General features: G+C 42.0%; 1 protein-coding gene across 2 annotated transcripts in view; it reads left to right on the forward strand.

Annotated features, from left to right (window-relative positions):
* Window positions 1–20603, forward strand: part of SLC2A5 (solute carrier family 2 member 5) — a 57009-nt gene that overhangs the window by 711 nt on the left and 35695 nt on the right. The gene's annotated exons all lie outside the window — the stretch shown is intronic.

The following is a 20603-nucleotide window of genomic DNA, read 5'->3' on the forward strand; positions in this document are numbered from 1 at the left end:
CTCTGCCAGTTTAAGCCCACGTGTACAGAATGTACTATTTTCTTATCTCTGTCTCCTGACAATATGATCGTGCTCATTGCGAAATGGTTTTTGCTTTTCAGTTTACTGTAGAAACTGAATATAAGAAAATGATTCCTAAGCTTCTGCCAAATTTAAATCAAGTGAAGTCTTGCCTTCTGCTCCCAGTTGTTCTCTGTCCTGGAAACTGCTTTGACTCTACTTTGTATCTATGTGGCAGTTATTTGTACGGTGTTCTGTTAAAATGTGAGCCCCTTGAGAGTAGATAGCATTTCAATCTTGTAGCTCTAGCCCTCGCAGGTGCCTGGGGTACTAGGATTTATGTGACTAGTACCGACTTGTCACTAGGGTGGGGATGCTTGTATCTTATGCTTTGTTGATTGATTTTATGAGATTTTCTAGCAGCAAAAGTCAATAAATATTTACTAAGCATGTACTTAAGCCAGGCCCTGTGCGTTACAGATATGAAAAGACACAGTCTCTGCCCTCAAGAAGCTTACACAAAATGATGAACTTGGTCAGTTATTGAGCTGTCTGACTCTTTTTCTCTTTTTGTGACCCCATTTGGGGTTTTCTTGGCAAAGATACTGGAGTGGTTTGTCATTTCCTTCTCCAGCTCATTTTACTGATGAGGAAACTGAGGCAAACAGGATTTTTGCTCAGGGTCATAATGCTAGTAAATGTCTGAGGCCAGATTTGAACTCATGAAGATGTGTCATTCCTGAGTCACCCACTTGCCCCGAAGTAAGTTGGAGCAGTCTCTAAACTAGGTGTGAAATGAGATGTGTAAGTTGAGGTCTCTCAGGTAAATGGAGGTTTGGAGTTCATGGCCCCTTCTGTAAGAGTCAGAGGGTGGTGATGAGGTAGAATACCAAGTCTGAGGAGATCTTTCAGGAGGATGAGGTTATCTCAGTAATTAGCTTCTTGGGGCGGTGGAGAAATCAGTCAGAAATTCCAAAGTAGCATAGGCAAGTAAGAAACGAGACCAGAAGCTCCCTGAGGTCGATGACTTTCTAGTTTGTCTCTAGTACAGTTTGTTTCTGTACTACAGCTCTTGGCATAGTAACTGGCACATAGTAAACATTTAATAAATGCAATTTATTCAAAGGGGATAGCATTTATAAAAGCACTTAGCACAATGCCTGACATATAGTAGGCACTATGTATTAGAGTTAGACGGCTTAAGTTTCCACAAGTAGAATAGTGCATAGAGTTATAAAAACAAGTCAAGGAAGCAGTTACACCGCAGGTGGGCCGGGGCTTAGCTCAAAGCTGATGATTCCAAGAGACCCCAAAATCAAGATAAGAGCATGCTTAGTGAACTCCAGGCATAGTAACTTCTCCGCCCACGGTGGGGGTGGGGAGTAATAGCACAATTGTCTGCACAATAGGGCGGGAACTGGAGGCATTCCAGAACAAATAACCTGGAAGGAAGGACCAATCCAGGCCTGGGAGGTTTCGCGCCAGAATTTAACTGCATAAAAGCAGGCTCAGAGGGGTGGAGCCCGCTTCTGGCCAGGAATATCTAAATCCTCTGCACTTTCTGTGTAATAAACTTTCTTGATACTAAATTTTAGGTGTCAAACATATTTCCAACACTGTGTAAATGCCTAGTATTTATTTCATTTACTTCTTCACTGAATAAATAGACAAATCTGATACCACCTCGAAATTTTCATAGATTTATAATTGGAACAGCTTTAAAGATTATACAATCCAGGAGTGCTAAGTGGTTCAGTGAGTAAAGCACCAGCCCTGGAGTCAGGAGGACCTGAGTTCAAATACAGCCTCAGATAGCTGCGTGACGCTTAACCCCAATTGCCTCCCACAAAAAAAAATTATATGATCTACCCTTTTATTTGCCATATGAGGAAATTGAAGCTCAGAGAAGTTAAGGAACTTGCCCGAGATCACAGAGGTAGGAAATGTTCAAAGCTATGATTCTAACCCAGGCACTGGGTTGCTGTCCTTTTCCTCCTCTCACCTCAAAAGCCACAAACGTCCCACACTAAAGTCATCCTTTTCCCTATGCTCATCTCCACCTTCTGGCTTTCCTGGCTTCCTTTCAGGTCCCAGCTCAAATTTTGCCTTCTGCAAGAGACCTTTCCTGATCCCCTCTAATGCTGTTGCAGTCTCCCAAGACTGATAGCTAATTTATCTTGTGTATATAAATACATATGCATAGATAGCTTCCGCTTGTCTCCCTCCCCTGGCTGGGAAATCCTTCCTAAGTTCTTTCTTTATCTCCAGTGCTTAGCATGGTGCTTGTTTGTACATTTTTTTTTGTTTGTTTCTTTGCTTGTCTCCCCCATTGGATTGTGAGCTCCTTGCCTGCCAGGTCTGTCTTTTGTTTTCTTTTCCTCCACCCAGCACACAGTAAGTGCTTACTGAATGTTTATTAACTGACTGACAATGTACTTAATAAATGCTTGTTGAGACTTCCACAACCTCCCGTCACCTAAAACCTGCCCCTCTCTATTTCTTTTTCTTTCTGTTGTATTCTGAGTTCCAAGTTGTCTCCCTCCCTCCCTCCCAACCCCATCTTACAGAAAGCCAGCATTTGGTATAGATACAGACGTGGAGCCACGCAATGCATATTTCCAAATATCAGCTCTTTCTCGGAGGCGAATAGCATTTTCCTTCATAAGTCCTTTGAAATTGATTGAAATGTTCACACTACTCAGAATAGCTTAGTCATTCAGTCATACCTCGAACATTATTGCTGTTACTGTATACAACATTCTGTTGGTTCTGCTCATTTTACTCTGCACTATTTCATTTAAATCTGTCCATGTGTTTCTAAAACCAACCAGCTCATCATTTCTTACAGCACAGTAGTATTCCATCACAATCAATACATCACAATTTGTTCAGCCATTCCCCAGTTGATCCCCTCACTTTCCAGATCTTTGCCACCACAAAGAGAGCTGTTATGAATATTTTAGAACATTTACCTTTTTTCCTGATCACCTTGGGAAACAGACCTAATAGAGGTACTGCTGGGCCAAAGGGTAGAAACATTTATATAACTCTTTGGGCATAATTCCAGATGGCTCTCCAAAATGGTTGGATCTGTTGTTCACAGTTCCACCAATAGTGCACTAGTATCCCAATTTTTCCATATCCCCTCCAACATTTGTCATTTTCCTTTTCTGTCATATCAGCCAATCTGGTAGGTGTGAGGTGGATCTCAGAGTTCTAATTGCGTTTCTCTAATCAATGACTTAGAGCTATTTTAAAATTAATTTATTTTTAGTTTTCAACAATCACTTCCATAAGCTTTTGAGTTTTAATTTTTCTCCCTTCCCTCCCCACCTCCTTCCCCAAAATGGCATGCAATCTGATATAGGCTCTATATATATGTTTCTATTAAACATTTTCATATTAGTCATGTTGTAAAGAATTAGAACCAATAGGAGAAACCACTAGAAAGAAGAAACAAAACAGAAGAAAAAAAAAGCAAATACTGTGCTTTGATCTGCATTCAAACTCCAGTTCTTTCTCTGGATGTGGGCAGCATTTTCCATCATGAGACTTTAGGAGATGTCTTAGATCCTTGCATTGCTGAGAAGAGCTAAGTCTAATTAAGTTAGTCATAGCACAACTTGGCTGTTACTGTGTACAACATTCTCCTGGTTCTGCTCACTTCCCTCAGCATCAGTCCATACAAGTCTTTCTAGGTTTTTCTGAAGTCTGCTTGCTCATCATTTCTTATAGCACAATAATATTCCATTGCATTTTCTTATACCACAACTTGTTCAGCCATTCCCCAACTGATGCACATCCCCTCAATTTCCAATTCTTGGCCACCACACAAAGATCTGCTATAAATATTTTTGTACATGTGGGTCCTTTTTCCATTTGTATGATCTCTTTGGGATACAGCCCTAGAAGTGCTGTTGTTGGTCAAAGGGTATGCACATTTCTAAAGCCCGTTGGGCATAGCTCCAAATTACTCTCCAAAATGGTTAGATCATTTCACAACTCCCCAACAATGCATTAGTGTTCCAATTTTCCCACATCTTCTCCAACATTTATCGTTTTCCTGTTTTGTCATGTTAGCCATTCTGATAGGTGTGATGTGGTACCTCAGAGTTGTTTTGATTTGCATTTCTCTAATCAATAGTGATTTAGAGCATTTTTCATATGACTATAGTAGCTTTGATTTCTTCCTTTGAAAATTGCCTGTTCATATTCTTTGACCATTTATCAATTGGGGAATGGCTTGTATTCTTATAAATTTGACTTAGTTATCTATATATTTTAGAAATGAGGCCCTCATCAGACACTGGTTGTAAAAATTCTTTCCCAGTTTTCTGCTTCCCTCTTAATCTTGGATGCATTGGCTTTATTTGTACAAAAACTTTTCAATTTAGTGCAATCAAAACTATCCATTTTGCATCTCATAATGTTCTCTATTTCTTGTTTGGTCATAAATTCTTCAGTTCTCCATAAATCTGACAGGTAAACTATTCCTTGCTCTCCCAGTTTGCTTATAGTATTAGCCTTTATTATCTAAACTGTGAACCCATTTTGACTTCATTTTGGCATATGGTGTAAGATTTTGGTCAATGCCTAGTCCATAGGCATACTCTTTTCCAGTCATACTCTTTTCCAGTTTTCCCAGTAGTTTTTGTCAAATAGTGAGTTCTTATCCCAGAAGTGGGGTCTTTTGGTTTATCAAATAGTAGATCTTAATAGATCCATTTAATCCACTTGCTTAGATCCACTTAAAGCCTACTTAGTTGGATTTTTTATCATTATATCAAAGTCAATTTACACCCACCCCCATGATCTACGTATAGATCTTTATATACCCCTTTGAAGTGGTGTAATAACAATACAGTTCTCAAGAGTTATAATTGTTATCTTCCCTTGTAGGCATGTAAACAGTTTGCCCTTATTAATAACACGTTTTTTTTCTGTCCTGTTTACCTTTTTGTCTCTCTCTTGAGTCTTTTTTTTTTTGAGAAAGACAATATCTGTATTTATTTTTTTTAACATTCCTATTAAACATATTTTCACATTAGTGATGTTGTAAGTAAGAATTAGAACCAATAGGAGGAACCACCAGAAAGAGGAAATAAAACACAACAGAAGAAAAAAAAAATAGCAAACAGTATGCTTTGATTTGCATTCAAACTCCTTAGTTCTTCCTCTGGATGTGGATGGCATTTTCCATCATGAAGCCTTTGGAGGTGTCTTAGATCCTTGTATTGCTGAGAAGGGTTAAGTCTATCAATATTGGTCATAGCACAACTTGGCTGTTACTGTGTACAACATTCTGGTTCTGCTCACTTCTCTCAGCATCAGACCATACAAGTTTTTCCAGGTTTTTCTGAAGTCTGCCTGTTCATCATTTCTTATGGTACAATACTATTTCATTACATTCATATATCACATTCACAGTTACGATTACTATCTGTGTCTTTCTCTCCATCCTTTTTTCCTCACTGTTTATGCTCTTTCTCCTTTCTCCTTTTCCCTCACTGGTGTTTTGTTTTTGACCACCACCTCCCTTAGTCCCGCCTCTCTTCTATTAGCCCCCTCCCTTTTCTTCTCCTTTATCCTTACTACTTCTTCCCTCCCTTCTATCCCCCCTCCTTTTTCTTTTCCCTTTTCCCTCCCACTGTCTATAGGGCATGTTAGATTTCTATACCTAACTGATTATGTTATTCCCTTCTTGAGCCAAATCCTATGAGAGTAAGGTTCAAACAACGCTCATCTCCTTGCCTTCTTTCCCTCTGCCTGAATAGGTTTTTGTGCCTTTTTCATGTAATGTAATTTACCTTTGTCTGCTTCGCCCTTTCCTTTTCTCTCAGTACATTTTCTTAGATTAGATCAATCCATTTAGTTGGATTCATTTAACCCACTTGATTAGATTTTTTTTATTATTACATCAAAGTCAATTTATACCCACTCCCTTTATGTATACTCCTTTAACATGGTGTAATAATTATACGGTTCTCACGAGTTACAAGTGTCATCTTCCCTTGTAAGGATGTAAGCAGTTTGCCCTCATTAGTAACATGTTGTTTCTTTCTGTCTTGTTTACCTTTTTATGTCTCTCTTGAGTCTTGTATTTGAAGATCAAATTTTCTGTTGAGCTCTGGTCTTCTCATCAGGAAGTTTTGGAAGTTCCCAATTTCATTGAATATCCATCTCCCCTGAAAGGTTATGCTCATTTTCACTGGGCAGTTGATCCTTGGTTGTAATCCAAGCTCCTTTGCCTTAGGGAATGTGTGGGACAGAGACCACTACTCAAAATCAAGACAAAGACTTAGATACCTTGAAAGCAGAAAGGAGTTTATTGCTTTCTTGTGAGAAAGGGTGTCGCCCCTCATCGCACTAATGGCACCAGCCAGGGAGCACAAGTTGGTTACAGAAAGCAAGGCTTATTTATACCCTAACGTGAGCACCTTCTCCCTAACCCCCTTCTCCTTATCTCATTGGTTGGGCTTCAGGGGGCACCACCTATTCACGAAAATCTTCCCCAGCAACAAAAAGGCAGGAAGTTTTGCAAAGATAAACAGTTTAGGTTGGGGGTAGGGCTATTCGTTCTGCTATGTGCTTAAAGAAAACAGGGTCTGGGGGGGGTTTGACAAGGTCAGAAGGGAGTGTGTTTCAACAATTCCTTGAGAAGGCCATCTACAACAGAAGCCTCCAATTTCTCTCCTCTCACTCTCTTCTTAACCTCTTGCTATCTGGCTTCTGACCTTATCATTTAACTGAGACAGCTCTCTCCAAATGACCAGTGATCTCCTAATTGCTGCCCTTTGTGAGAACTGCGAACAAGAACTATTAACCCTTTGAGGAGGCTTCACTTCTTAGAGATCATTTCTCACAGGAATATCATATTCTCAGCCCTACTATCTTTTAATGTAGAAACTGCAAGGTCCTTGGTAATCCTGACTGTGGTTCCATGATATTTAAATTGTTTCTTTCTGGCTGCTTGCAGTATTTTCTCTTTGACCTGGCAATTTTGGAATTTGGCTACTATATTCTTTGGCATTTTCAATTTGGTATCTTTCAGGAGGCGATTGGTGGATTCTTTCAATGACTCTTCCCCTCTGGTTCTAGGACTTCAGGGCAGTTTTCCTCTATTTTTTTCATCCTTTTCTTTCTGTTTGATTGATACTGATTCTCATTCTCTCAGTCATTAGCTTTCATTTCCCCAATTAACAAATTGTTTTCTTCTATTAGATTTTGTACCCCCTTTTCCATTTGGCCCATTTTACTTTTTAAGGAGTTCTCCTCAGTGAGTTTTTGTGCCTCCTTTTCCATTTGGCCAATTGTATTTTTTAAAGACTTGTTTTCTACAGTTAATTTTTGTCCTTCCTGTTCCAAGCTATTGACTCTGTCTTGCATACCTCTCATTTCTTTTCCCAATTTTTCTTCTACCTCTCTCATTTGACTTTTAAAATCCTTCTTGAGCTCTTCCAAGAAGGCTTTTTGGGCTTGAGACCAGTTCATATTCCTTTTTGTAGTTTCAGATGTGGGTATATTGACAATGTCGTCCTCTTCTGAATTTCTGCCTTGATCCTCCCTGTCCCCAAAATAAGAATGTATGGTCTTTGTACATTTCTTTTTGCTCATGGTGTTTGCTTATATCCTGACTTTAAAAAAATTGAGCTCTCCTGCTGGAGAGCAGGGGGCACTGTCCCAAGTTTCTTGTGCTAGGAGCCTATGGCCTGGTCACTGGCTTTGTGTGCTAGGGCCTTGGGTGCTGGCAGTTGGGGGCTGTAGGGTTCTGGCAGCTTACCTGGTGTTGGGCTGGGATCGGCACCTCTGTTGCTCTAGGGATAGGGTTGGGGAATCTGACCCCAAGAGGATGCCTACTCACCCAGGCCTTGCACAGGGATGTTTGCTGCTGCAAGATGTCTCTCAGCCTGGAGCTTTACCTCTTGGAGTTCTGCTTCCCACAGTTTTGCCGAGGCCCAGGGAGACTTGGCTGCCAGAGAATACAGCAGCATGTGGTGGTTTTCCAGGTTGGTTTCCACTGGTTCCTCTGCCCATACTGAGGCACTTGGGGGTCCTGGTGTTGGTGCTTGCCTGCTCCACCACCCTGGGGTTCAGAATCTCCCCCTGGTATGCTGAGGTGGGGCTTTCTGCTAGCTTGCTGGGACACCTCCTATTCTGTACTGATTTCCCCCCCCCCCCGCCCCAGAGCAAGAGGGTCCTTTCCCATTAATCCCCCAAGCTTCCTGGGCTATAAGACGGCTGCCCCCTGTCTTTCTGCTGGTTCAGCTGTTCCAGGGTTTTTCCTGGGGTGATATTTTCTGGGCTTTTAGAGGTCAGTAAGGGAGGGTGAGCGGGACTTAGTTCTTACTCCACCATCTTGGCTCCAAGAAGCGGAGCTCCAATTTAGAGCTATATATAGAGTCCAATATAGAGCTATATAGAGTCCAATTTAATGACTATAAATAGCTTTGATTTCTTCTTTGACCATTTGACCAAATATGATTTGACCATTTAACAATTGGAGAATAACTCATTTTTATAAATTTGACTCATTTCTCTGTATATTTGAGATATGAGGCCTTTATCTAAGCAACTGACTATAAAAATCCCCCCCTTCTAATCTTGGCTACATTGGTCATATCTGTACAAAAACCTTTTAATTTAATGTAACCAAAATAATCTATTTTTATATCCAACAATGTTCTCTATCTCTTGTTTATCCATAAATTCTTTTCCAATCTATAAATGTAATGGGTAATATATTCTGTGCTTTTCTAATTTACTTATTACATCTCCCTTTATATCTAGGTCATGTATCCATTTTGACCTTATTTTGGTAAATGGTGTGAGATATTGTTCTATACCTAGTTTCTACTACACAGCTTTCCTGTTTTACCAGCAATTTTTACCAAACAGTGAGTTTTTATCCCCAAAATTTAGGTCATTATATTTATCAAACATGAAGTACTATAATCATTTACTACTCTGTATTGCATACCTATCCTATTCCACTGATTCCCCTATTTCTTTTCAAGGTAATAGCATCCTTTTATTCCTCCAATACTAACTGATCTTTGACCCTTGCCTCTCCTTCTCACTCTCTCCCCAAACCAATCAGTTGCTAGATCTCATAATCTTCTTTCATAATTTCTCTGGTTCCTCTGTCTTCACAGTGACCACCTTAGTTCAAGCTCTCATCACCTGTCACCCTAGACTGTTGTCATAATAGGAGTGCAGGATGCGTTCAGGGAAAGCTAGTACCTCTGGCGTGAGGGCTGCTGAGCCCTTTTCAGGGCTGCTTTCCCCCTTTGGTGTCTACCTGATCCACCCAACTCTCCCCTGTGACTCCAAGAAGCAGTAGTATTCACAGGGGCCATACTCCAGTAAACTGTTTGGATAGACAGGGCTAAACCAGGTTGAGGGTAACCAAGGGGTCCCAAGCCCATCAATGAGTTAGGGGGGTGTTTACCCCAAGCATGAGAAGACTTCCCCTGGTGGGATGGATAGATGAGAACAATTTGAGAACAATTTGTTCCAATGGCCATGAAGGCAGCTGAAGCAGGTGCTGGGGAGCGCTTAGAGCTTGATTGAGACATTGAAGACACCAAGGTCATCCACTGCATCTTCAGCCATCACTGGTTGTCTTGACTCTGTCCTGCCACTGGACTGTAACAACTCTGGAAGAGAGACTGAAGCTGATGACTTTGTGCAACTCTGCCTCACTTAAATTCAGTTTATGCACAAATCGAAAGACGTTATCCATACCATTTTACCAGCCCCCTGGATGTCTGAGCAGCCTTTTTGAAGGACTGCACTGCTCACCTCCTGGTGTGAGGAAGAGGCTAGGAAAGTCGCCCTAAAAATTATCTACTTACCCAACTCTGGCCTGTTTGCCGCTGATACCACCCAGCAGTGGAAACACACACACACACACACACACACACACACACACACACTCACACCCATTGTACAAAAACTTCTGCATCAGTTACAGCAAGTGGAGAAGTTTTGAATACTGTGGATAAGTTCACTTACCTTGGTAGTGTACTTTCGGTATACTCAGTATTTGGGAGACTCCAAAGGAAAGTGTGGGAGAAAAGAGGTATTAGACTGCCTTCCAAACTGAAGATCTACAGAGCTTTGGAATTGATTGAATGACATGGGAGACATTGACATAGGTCACAGCATGGTATACCTGCATCAAAGAACGTGCTGTGTCTATGAGCAAAGCAGAATCGAAGTAGCTCAAAAGAAACAGATATGCAAATTTCGAGAATCCACCCCAAATGCTCGCATGGATTATTTGTGCCTGACCTGAGATAGAGCGTCCTGAGCTTGTACTGGTCTGAGCGGCCACAGTGGAGACACATTGTAACTTGACTAACATAGTAGCAATTTGAATTTCAGTTTTTTAGGGAGGCTGGTAACTTAAATTGCTCCTTTTTGGTGGGGGGCAATTGGGGTTAAGTGACTTGCCCAGGGTCATACAGCTAGTAAGTGTCAAGTGTTTTGGTCTGAGGCCGGATTTGAACTCAGGTCCTCCTGACTTCAGGGCCAGTGCTCTATCCACTGCGCCACCCAGCTGCCCCTTGAATCTAACATAGTGATGTCAATTTGTTCCTCTCTGAGAATGAAGAACCACTGTTGTCATAACTGGTCTCTCTGCCTCCCCTCCCCAAACCATCATCCACATAGCTGCCAAAAATATTATTCATGATGTATGTACAGGTTTTGTTCTTCTCCTACTCAAAAATTCTCAATGACTCCTATTGCCCACAGGATAAAATGCAAACCGTTACCTACTATAATTTGGTAACCTACCTTTTCAGTCTTATTTGACACTAATCCCTTTCCTGTCCTCTATAGAACCCTTTATCCCCTCCCCCTCCAACTTTGCATTTATACTGGTTGAATCCCAGGCATGTAATCCCATTATCTCCTGATCTCAACCTTCTGAAATCCTTCATTTCAGAGCACAGCTCTAAATAACCACATACTCTATGAACCAGTTGATCAATCAAGTAGCATTTAAGAACCTATTAGACCTATTATGAGTCAGGCACTTCTGAAACAGAGACAGTCCTGGCTCTCAAAGAATTTGGGTAAATGGGAAGGGAATAAGCATTTTATTAAGTTCCTACTTGCACAGGCAAAAAAAAAAAGGGAAGAAAGGAAGGAGCTATGTTGCCCAACTGGAGCTGGCCAGTTGGGTTTCCACTGGGGCAGCTGCTAATACTTAGTTTTTGGGGGGGTGGGGGGCTAGGCAATGGGCTTAAGTGACTTACCCAGGGTCACACAGCTAGTGTTATGTGTCTGAGGGCAGATTTGAACTCAGGTCCTCCTGAGTCCAGGGCCAGTGCTCTATCCACTGCACCACCTAGTGCCTCCTAATACTCACAAATTGTTGATTGTTATTTGTCCTTCATTCCCAAAGAGGACCATGACATGGGGAAGATGATGTCGTGACTTGGAGTGAATTGGATTTAAGTGAGGCATGGCTATGTAAAGTCAACAACATCATTCTTTCCTCCAGAGCCATCTGGGTCCAGGGGCAAGATATAGATCAGGAAGACTGGAGTTGGCCTCTCCTCATCTGTAAAACGGAGGTGATAACAGCACCTAGCTCCCAGGATTACTGTGAGATTAAATGAGATAATATTTGTGATATTGTTCAGTTATGTCCAACTCTTGTGACTCTATTTGGAATTCCAGAGATACCAGAGTAGTTTATCATTTCCTTCTCCTGCTGATTTTGTGATGAGAAAAGTGAGGCAAACAGGGTTAAGTGACTTGTCCAAGGGCACATAGCTAGTAAGTGTCTGGGGCTGAATTTGAACTTAGGTCTTCCTGACTCTAGGCCCTGCCACTCTATCCGATGCGCTACCTATTTCTGAAGTGCTTTTCAAACCTTAAAGTGATAGATATACAAATAATGTAGAAAGTATATATAACATATATAAATAACTAATTATATTTATACAATTTATATAATTAGCATGTCTATATAAGTCAATATACACATAAAATAATATAAATAATAAAGAAATATAGTGCTGGCTATTCAGTTATTCAAAGCTTGTTAAAGGGATGGTTAATTAGGGGACTCTACGTGGCCTGGAGAATGGTCACATTAACCTTGACTTTTAAGGATTCTGGCTTGATATCAGCATTCAATTCACAACAAACCTGGGAAAATGACTGCTGGTTGTACTATTAGCAGAACTTGGGAGAAGCAAGATTAAATGAATGAATGAAAAAGCATTTCTTAATAATTTACTACCAGCCAGGTTGTGCTAATCACTGGAGATGCAAATACAAAAGCAAAAGCAGGTATTGCCTAACCCTGGGCAAGTCATTTAATTTGTCTGAATCTGTTTTCTCATCTGTAAAATGGGTGTAATACAAGAAGCAGCTACCTCATAGGATTACCGTGTTGCTCAAGTAAGGTAAGATAAGGACATGGTTGTTTGGTTTTTTTTATTATTTTTGGCTAGGCAATGGGGTTAAGTGACTTGACTAGGGTCACACATAGCTAGTGCTATGTGTCTGAGGCCTGATTTGAACTCAGCTCCTCCTGAATCCAGGGCCTGTGCTCTATTCACTGCACCACCTAGCTGCCCCAGGATGTGTTTTTTTTTTAAATTTAAAGCATTACTACTACTACTGCTGCTGCTATTACTACTACTACTGCTACTACTACTACTACCACAGGACCCACTCTCAAGGAACTTGTGGGAGTTGGGGGTGGAGAAGGAGTTAGAACACACACACACACACACACACACACACACACACAGAGGTATATAAATGTAATAGGTACAGTGTGATAGGGGCAAAGAAGAGAATCTGACAAAAGTGTTTCAGTGGATACAGCCCTACACTTGGAGGAAGAACTGAGTTCAAATCCTGTCTCGGACACTTCTGAGATGGTTGACCCTGGGGAAGTCATGTATTCTCTCTCTGGCTTCAGTTTCTTCATCTATAAATAATGGGATGGCTCTTCCATATCTAAAACTATTATCCTATGAAAGGAAGGGAGAAAGGAACAAATGTTTATTTACAAACTTTACTTCATTTGGTCCTCACAACAACCTGGGGATGTTGGTGCCATTATTATTGTCAATTTACAATTGAGGAAACTGAGGCAGACAGATTACGTGATTTGTCCAGGATCACGTAGCTAGGAAATGTCTGAGACTGGATTTGTACTCAAATGTTCTTGACTCCAGCACTCTAACCATTGCACCAGCTGGCTGCCTATGAAGTTGACCTAGAAGCCAACAGCAGCATGGTACCATGGAAAGAACACTGGTTCTGGAGTCAGAGGACCTGGGTTCAAATCCTGCTCTTTGTGTGACCTTGAACAAGTAACTTAACCATCTGGACCTCAGTTTCCTCACCTGAAAAGTGAAGAGATTTTTGACTAAATATCTTCTGAGGCCTCCTTCCAGCCCTGGGTCAATGACCAGTCCTATGAGGGAATGAAGAAAGACTTCATGGAGGAGATGGTCCTTAAGGTATACTTTGATACACAATCTGATATAGGCTGTACATTTACATTCCTATTAAACATATTTTCACATTAATGATGTTGTAAGTAAAAATTAGAACCAATAGGAGGAACCACAAGAAAGAAGAAAGAAAACTCAACAGAAGAGAAAAAAATAGCAATTCAACTTCCATAGTTCTTTCTCTGGATGTGGATAGCATTTTCCATCATGAGGCCTCTGGAGATGTCTTAGATCCTTGTATTGCTGGGAAGGGTTAAGTTTATCACTATTAGTCATCACACAACGTGGCTGTTATTGTGTACAACATTCTCTTGGTTCTGCTCACTTCACTCAGCATCAGTTCATGCAAGTCTTTCCAGGTTTTTCTGAAGTCAGCCTGTTCATCATTTCTTATAGCACAATAGTATTCCCTCACATTCATATACCACAACTTGCTCAGCCATTTCCCAATGGATGGGCATCCCCTCAATTTCCAATTCTTTGCCACCACAAAAAGAGCTGCTATGAATATTTTTGTACATGTGGGTCCTTTTCCCATTTGTATGATCTCTTTGGGATACAGTCCTAGAAGTGCTATTGCTGGGTCAAAGGGTATGCACATTTTTATAGCCTTTTGAGGATAGTTCCAAATTGCTCTCCAAAATGGTTGGATCATTTCACAACTCCCCAACAATGCATTAGTGTTCCAATTTTCCCACATCTTCTCCAACGTTTATCATTTTCCTGTTTTGTCATGTTGGCCAATCTGGTACCTCAGAGTTGTTTTGATTTGCGTTTCTCTAGTCAATAGAGATTTAGAGCATTTTTTCATATGACTATAGATGACTTTAATTTCTTCATCTGAGAACTCAGGTTGACTGAATCTTACTGTGTGTGAAGAGGGGAATGAAGTGAAATCAGTCTGGAAAGATAGCCTCCAGTGAGATTGCGATGGGCTTTAAGCCACTGAAGAGATGAATTTGCCTTTTGACCTTAAGGCAATGGGGAGTTACTGAGGTTTCTTCAGCTGGGGAGCGGCTTGGTCCCACACATGTTTTAGAATGTGTCCACGTGCCCCCTCTGCCAGAACTTTCACCTTCTTCGATGGCCACAGCCTTGTTGATGTTATTTCTTGCCTACCTTGCCCCTTTCTCGGTGATAAAAGCTAATGTGTAATCTATGGGTGCTACTCCCTTGGCCTGCACCGAGCACTCATGACGTGCCCCACTCCTTGAGGCCATGATTTCCCCCAACACACCCTTTCCTCCCTGATTGACTGCCTGATAACTGAGGTCAAATTCTGTGCCTGTTGGAAAAGGTTGTTAGGCTTTTAATGGCCTCTGAGGGTTTATACAGCAGGCGTGGCATCCTGTGGCTAGTGGCCTCCCTCTACTAGGTGTCAGTGGTGCAGTGGCAAGAATGCTGGGTTTGGAGTCAGAAGACCAGGATTCACATCCAGCTTCTTCCTGTGTGTGTGTGTGTGTGTGTGTGTGTGTGTGTGTGTGTGTGTGTGTCTGTGTGTGTGTGTCTGTGTGTGTGTGTGTGTCTGTGTGTGTGTGTGTGTGACCATGAGTAAATCACTTCAGCTTTTAGAGCCTCATTTCAACATCTTTAAAATGGGTTCAATTAGACCAGGGCCTGTAAGGTCCTTTCTATTCCTAAATCTATGAACTGACCTCTTTATTACCCTCAAGCCCTCCCCTCTTCCAAGGTTTCCTATTACTATCAAGGACATCACCACCTTCCCAGTCTGCCTAGGTGTCATCTCACTCTGTATGTCTCTGTGTCTCTGTATCTCTCTGTCTCTCTTTCTGTGTCTGTGTCTGTCTTTCTGTTTCTCTCCCCCCCCCATATCCAGTCTATTCCCAAGGCTTGTCAATTCCACCTTCAGATTTCTCCAATACACCCCCCTTAACTCTGACACTGCCACCCCTCCAGGACAGGTCCTCATCACCTCTATTGGACTATTTCAATAGCCTGCTGGTGGGTCCCACCTGCCTCAAGTCTCTCCTCACTCCATATACCATTTGGCTGTGATATTGCTCTTCTCAAAGTAAAGTTCTGACCATGTTACCTCCCCTACTCAATATACTTCAGTGGCTGTCTATCATCTCCATGACCAAATATAAAACCCTGTTTGACATTTAAAGCTCTGTAGAACCTCGCCCTTTCCTACCTTTTTTTGAAGGGAAGGGGTAATTGGCCTTAAGTGGCTTGCCCAACATCACACAGTTAGTGTGTGAGGCTGGACTTGAATTTAGGTCCTCCTGACTCAGGGCTGGTGCTCTAGCCACTGCCCGTCTTACCTTTCCTAGGCCTCACTCTCCCCGACATCGATCCATTGACACTGGCTTCGCTGTTCCTAGCAGACAAGACACTCCATGTCCTGACTCCTGACAATTTTTCTGGCTGTCCTCTGTGCCTGGAATGCTCTCCGTCCTCATCTGTCTCCAGGCTTCCTTCCAGCCTCAGCTAAAGCCTCTCCTTCCCAGTCCTTAATCCTAGGGCCTTCACCAGTTGATTCTCCCCATTCGTCCTGTATATCGCTTACCTACAAATGGTTATTTATATAGAATGCAAGCTTCTTGAGGGCAGGGATTGTAGTTTTACCTTTCTATCTCCAGCACTATACCTGGCACAACAGTAAAAGCTTAATGAGTGTGTTAATTGAATTTCCAAAGAGTTGTCTAGTTTCTGATACTACATCATCAGTTCAACCCTTGTGATCAGTCTGACTTCAGTTCCAAGTTCAAGCGTCTTCCAGAATATTCTGTTCCTAGCTTTCTCTCTTACTGTCCCCACCCTGTGATCTCCTCTACTCCTATGGTACAATGATCACACCACCACCACCCCACCCCACCCCATGGCTGAAGGTGTCAATCCAACAACCAGCAAGCATTGATGAAACTCCCACTATGAGCCAAGCACTGGAAATACAAAAATAAAAATGAGATCCTGACCTCAGAGGTCTTACATTCCATGGGGGGGGGGGCGGTTAGCAGATTGGTGAGCAGGGAGGTACTAGCAGCTAGGGTCTCTGGGAAAGGCTTCATGGCACTTGAGCTGAATCTTGAATTAAGCCAGGGATTCTAATAGGAGTGAGGAGGGAAGGCGTAGTAGGCGTGGGGGATAGCCGGTGCAAAGGTACAGAGATGAGAGATGACACGTCCTGTTGGAGGAGCACTTTGGTTGGACTGTTAAGTGCTTAAAAGGGAGTAATCTGAAGTCATTGTAGAAACATAAGTTAAAGCCAGATTATGCAGGATTTTAAATACCCAACAGAGCAGTTTCTATTTTATCCAAAGGACCAGGGACATAGAAATCAGGTGGAATGAAAATCGCTGAGGTCGTGTTTCTGCCCCCTCCTCACTCCCCTTTCCACTTAGCCCTGAACAGTGAGTTACCTTTGGGGGTGCGGTGCCTACCCAGGCTAGCTCTAATAAGGCTTGAGTTTATTACCCAGAGATTTCAAGCTCAAATCATATGGGTCACTAGACCCCATTAGGTTTATCTGAAATTATTTACCTAAAGGCCCAGCCTTTCCTGTTAACTGTATCAGATCACACATGGTCATGCAGTCAGAAATGGGTTTCTGCTGTTCTCCTTAAGTCCCTCTCCCCTACTTTTTTTTTTCCCTCTCCCCTACTTTTGCCTGGTAGAGCTGAGATAGAAGGGACATTCTATTTTCTAATAACTACCATTCATGTTAGACTTTAAGGCTTACAAAGAGCTTTCCTCCAAAAAACTTCCTAGTTATGTGACCCTGGGCAATCTCTAGTTGTTGACTCAGTTTCTTCAACTGTAAAAAGGAGAAAATAACACCACCTACCTCCCAGGATTGTTGTGAGGATCAAATAAGATAGCATCTGTAAAGTGCTTTGTAAACCTTAAAACATTCTGTAGAAATGCCACATGTTGTAGCTGTTGCCGCTATTATTATTATTATTATTATTATTATATGACTTGTTCATATAGTAAGCAGATGGTGAAGCTGGAACTTATGTATTGGAGTCTTAGAATAGCCAGCATTTACATAGCTCTTCAAGGTTTGCAAAGTGCTTTATACATTATTATCTCATTTTATTCTCACAGCAACCCTGGGAGGTAGCTGCGATTATCACCTTTATTTGACAAAGGACAAAACTGAGGCAGACCAGAGTGACTAGCCCAGGGTCCCACAGCTAGGAAGTGTCCGAGGCAGGATTTGAATTCAGATCTTCCTGACCCCATTGCATCACCCTTCTGAATTGAGATGGAGTATTCTTTCCACCACACAACCCCTCCTGGACTGTTGGGTTCATTGGCTAGAAGAAAGAAACACTGTGCATCGAATTACTCCTAGCAACAGGAGAGAACAGAGGATGATGGCTGTCACCTTAATATTTACAAGGATCCGCTTGGGGTGGAGCAGTAACTCATCTGTCTCTGTCTCTCAGGAGCATATTATCCACTGACCTGAGCTATGCTCATTTTGTGTTTTGGTCTAGCTTGGAAATAAATAACTGCTCCTAGAGATGTCTTTGCTCTGAAAAAAATCGATATTTAGTTGTTTCTTACCCTGGACAGGCTGGAGCTGTAAAGCCTTTGAGGTGACAAGGAGCAGCTTCTAGCTGATGGCAAGATGTCCTGATCAAAAGGAAACAGTGTAGTACAGGGGTGTGAGCAGGAGAATAGGGAGGCTGAGATCTGAGTTCAAATCCTGATAATGCCTAACTGGGTGGCTCTGGCCAAGTTCTATTATGGGAATTCCCCGTTGTGGGCCTCAGTTTCTCACTGAATCTCAGGGATGGAAGGCACTTAAGAAGCCTTCTACTCAGAACTTTCACGATTATATATGATTTGCCAAATCTCTAAAATGAGGTTATTGGACTGATTGCCCTCTAAGGTCTCATCTAGCTCTGAATAACTCAGAAGAGACATTAGGGGATAGCTGGTCCAACCTTTACCTGAATAGCAGCAAGACAGCCCCCCACCCATCCCGGTACATTGCCGAGGGAGCTTTGGAAGTAATTTGGAATTATAGGGGGGAAGTGACTAAAATGACCATATCAGAAATCCCACTTCAAAGAGGTTAATAGAAAAAAGAAAGACCCTGTAGACATCAAGAGTATTTGTGGGGGGCAGCTAGGTGGTGCAGTGGATATAGAGTGCTAGACTTGAAATCAGAAGACTCATCTTCACGAGTTCAAATCTGGCCTCAAACATTTACTAACTATGTGACCCCAGGCAAGTCTCTTAACCCCCATTGCCCTAAAAAGAGTATTTGTGGCAGGGGCAGCTAGGTGGCACAGTGGATAGTGCACCAGCCCTGGAGTCAAGAACTGAGTTTAAATCTGGCCTCAGACACAGATTGCTCCCCTACCCCAAAACAACAAAAGAGTATTTGTGGCAATGAACTGGAGACAAAAGTAGGTGTCTATAAGTGGGAAGATGGATAAACAAACTAGTAGGATGTGAATGTAGTGGGATATTACTCTGCCATAAAAAGTTAATCTTAATAGCTAGCATTTATTTATGTAGTGCTTTAAGGTTGATAAAACACTTTGCATAGCTTATCTTATTTGATCCTCACAACAACCCTGTGAAGTAGATGCTGTTATTCCCATTTTACAGATAAGGAAACTGAAGCTGAGAGAGGATGAGGTTAAGGGACTTGCCCAGTGGCACATAGCTTGTGTGTGAGGGAGGATTCAAACTCAGGTCTACCTGACTCAGTCCAGCTCTCTACTGTACTGCTTAGCTGCCATAAAAACACAAATATGAACTACAAATATGAAAACTAAAAGGGGCTTGGAAGGACTTAGGATCTCCTAATTCCCATGCCTTCCATTATTTCCTACTTATCACATATATCTGTATATGATCATCTTGTTTTGTAATATGTTTGTTCGCATGTTGCCTCCCCTACCCCTCCATCCATTAGATTGTAAGCTCCTTGAGGGCAGGGACTCTTGCCTCTTTTTGTATCCCCAGCAATTAGCACAGTGCCTGCCACATAGTAGGGATTTAATGGTTTTTTAATTGAAGTAGACGGAGAAAAAAAAACTGAAGTTAAAATCTCAGCTCTGTCACTTCCTCAATATGTGCCTGTATTTTTTTAATTTAAATTTTTTGAGTGAACAAAAATACTGTTTTCCCTCTCCTCGCTTGTTGCAAGAAACCAATTTAAGGCAAATTACTTGATTTCTGGGAGGTTCACTTTCCTCCTGTAAATAAGGGTTAGCCTGGATGACTCCAAGAGCTCTGCTCATTCTAAATCTAGGATTTTATGATGTTGAAATCTGAATGAAGATTCAGGCATTTTTCCAACACTCTCTGGTCTAACTTTCACTACTTTGGGCCTCTGTCCAAAGGGAAAGGAGAGGAACCTTTCAAAACTGCCCAGCTCTTCAGCTATCGTGAGGCCTTACGAAGACAGGCCAGCCTGGATCTTCCTCTAACATTTTCCAAGTCATTCTGTGCCCTGGAAAATTCTAAGAAAGCAGGGTCCCTGTCCCCAATTCCTCTAGCAGCCCGGAAGAGAACCAGTGAACTTTGCATAACTGTGATATGGATGAAGTTGGAAGAGATTCCCGATCTGGAAATCCTGTTCCATAATTCTGACAATCCTCTCCTTACTTAAAAGCAGCCAAGTCTCTGGAGTGGAGAAGACAGAGGGCATCTAAGTAAAACTTTACCAGAAAATGCTCTTGGTCTCTTCTTGAAGTGAACCAACTGTTAGATAGGTTTTCTCTGTATTCAGTCCAACAGCCCTGAGCAGCCTGGATCTCTCCCGGGGTCTTCCTAAAAGAGGACCCGCCAGGCAAATACTTGGTGAACCAGCCCAGAGATGGGTGTTTCTAAACAGGCCCATTTCTTGGAAAATAGGCTGTACTATGTGCCCTGGCGAGATGTCTCTAATTAGCCTTGAGTGAATTAGTGTTGATTTATTACTATATAGAAGTTTGTTTGTTTTTTTTTTGTTTTATTTTGCTCCTCCCTGCCTCCCCAAATCTTGGTGAAAATAGAAAGGCTCGAATTCATTGGCCTGCCTTCTAGTTAAACTTGATAAACTTAGCTAGTTGTTAGACCACCTGCAGGTCGGGAGAGACAGGGGTGTGGCTGGGAAGGGTGGAGCAGATTCTTTGAATGGAG

Source organism: Vombatus ursinus, unplaced genomic scaffold, assembly GCF_900497805.2.
Source record: "Vombatus ursinus unplaced genomic scaffold, bare-nosed wombat genome assembly UNPS02014932.1, whole genome shotgun sequence".
In the NCBI taxonomy this organism is placed as follows: domain Eukaryota; kingdom Metazoa; phylum Chordata; class Mammalia; order Diprotodontia; family Vombatidae; genus Vombatus; species Vombatus ursinus.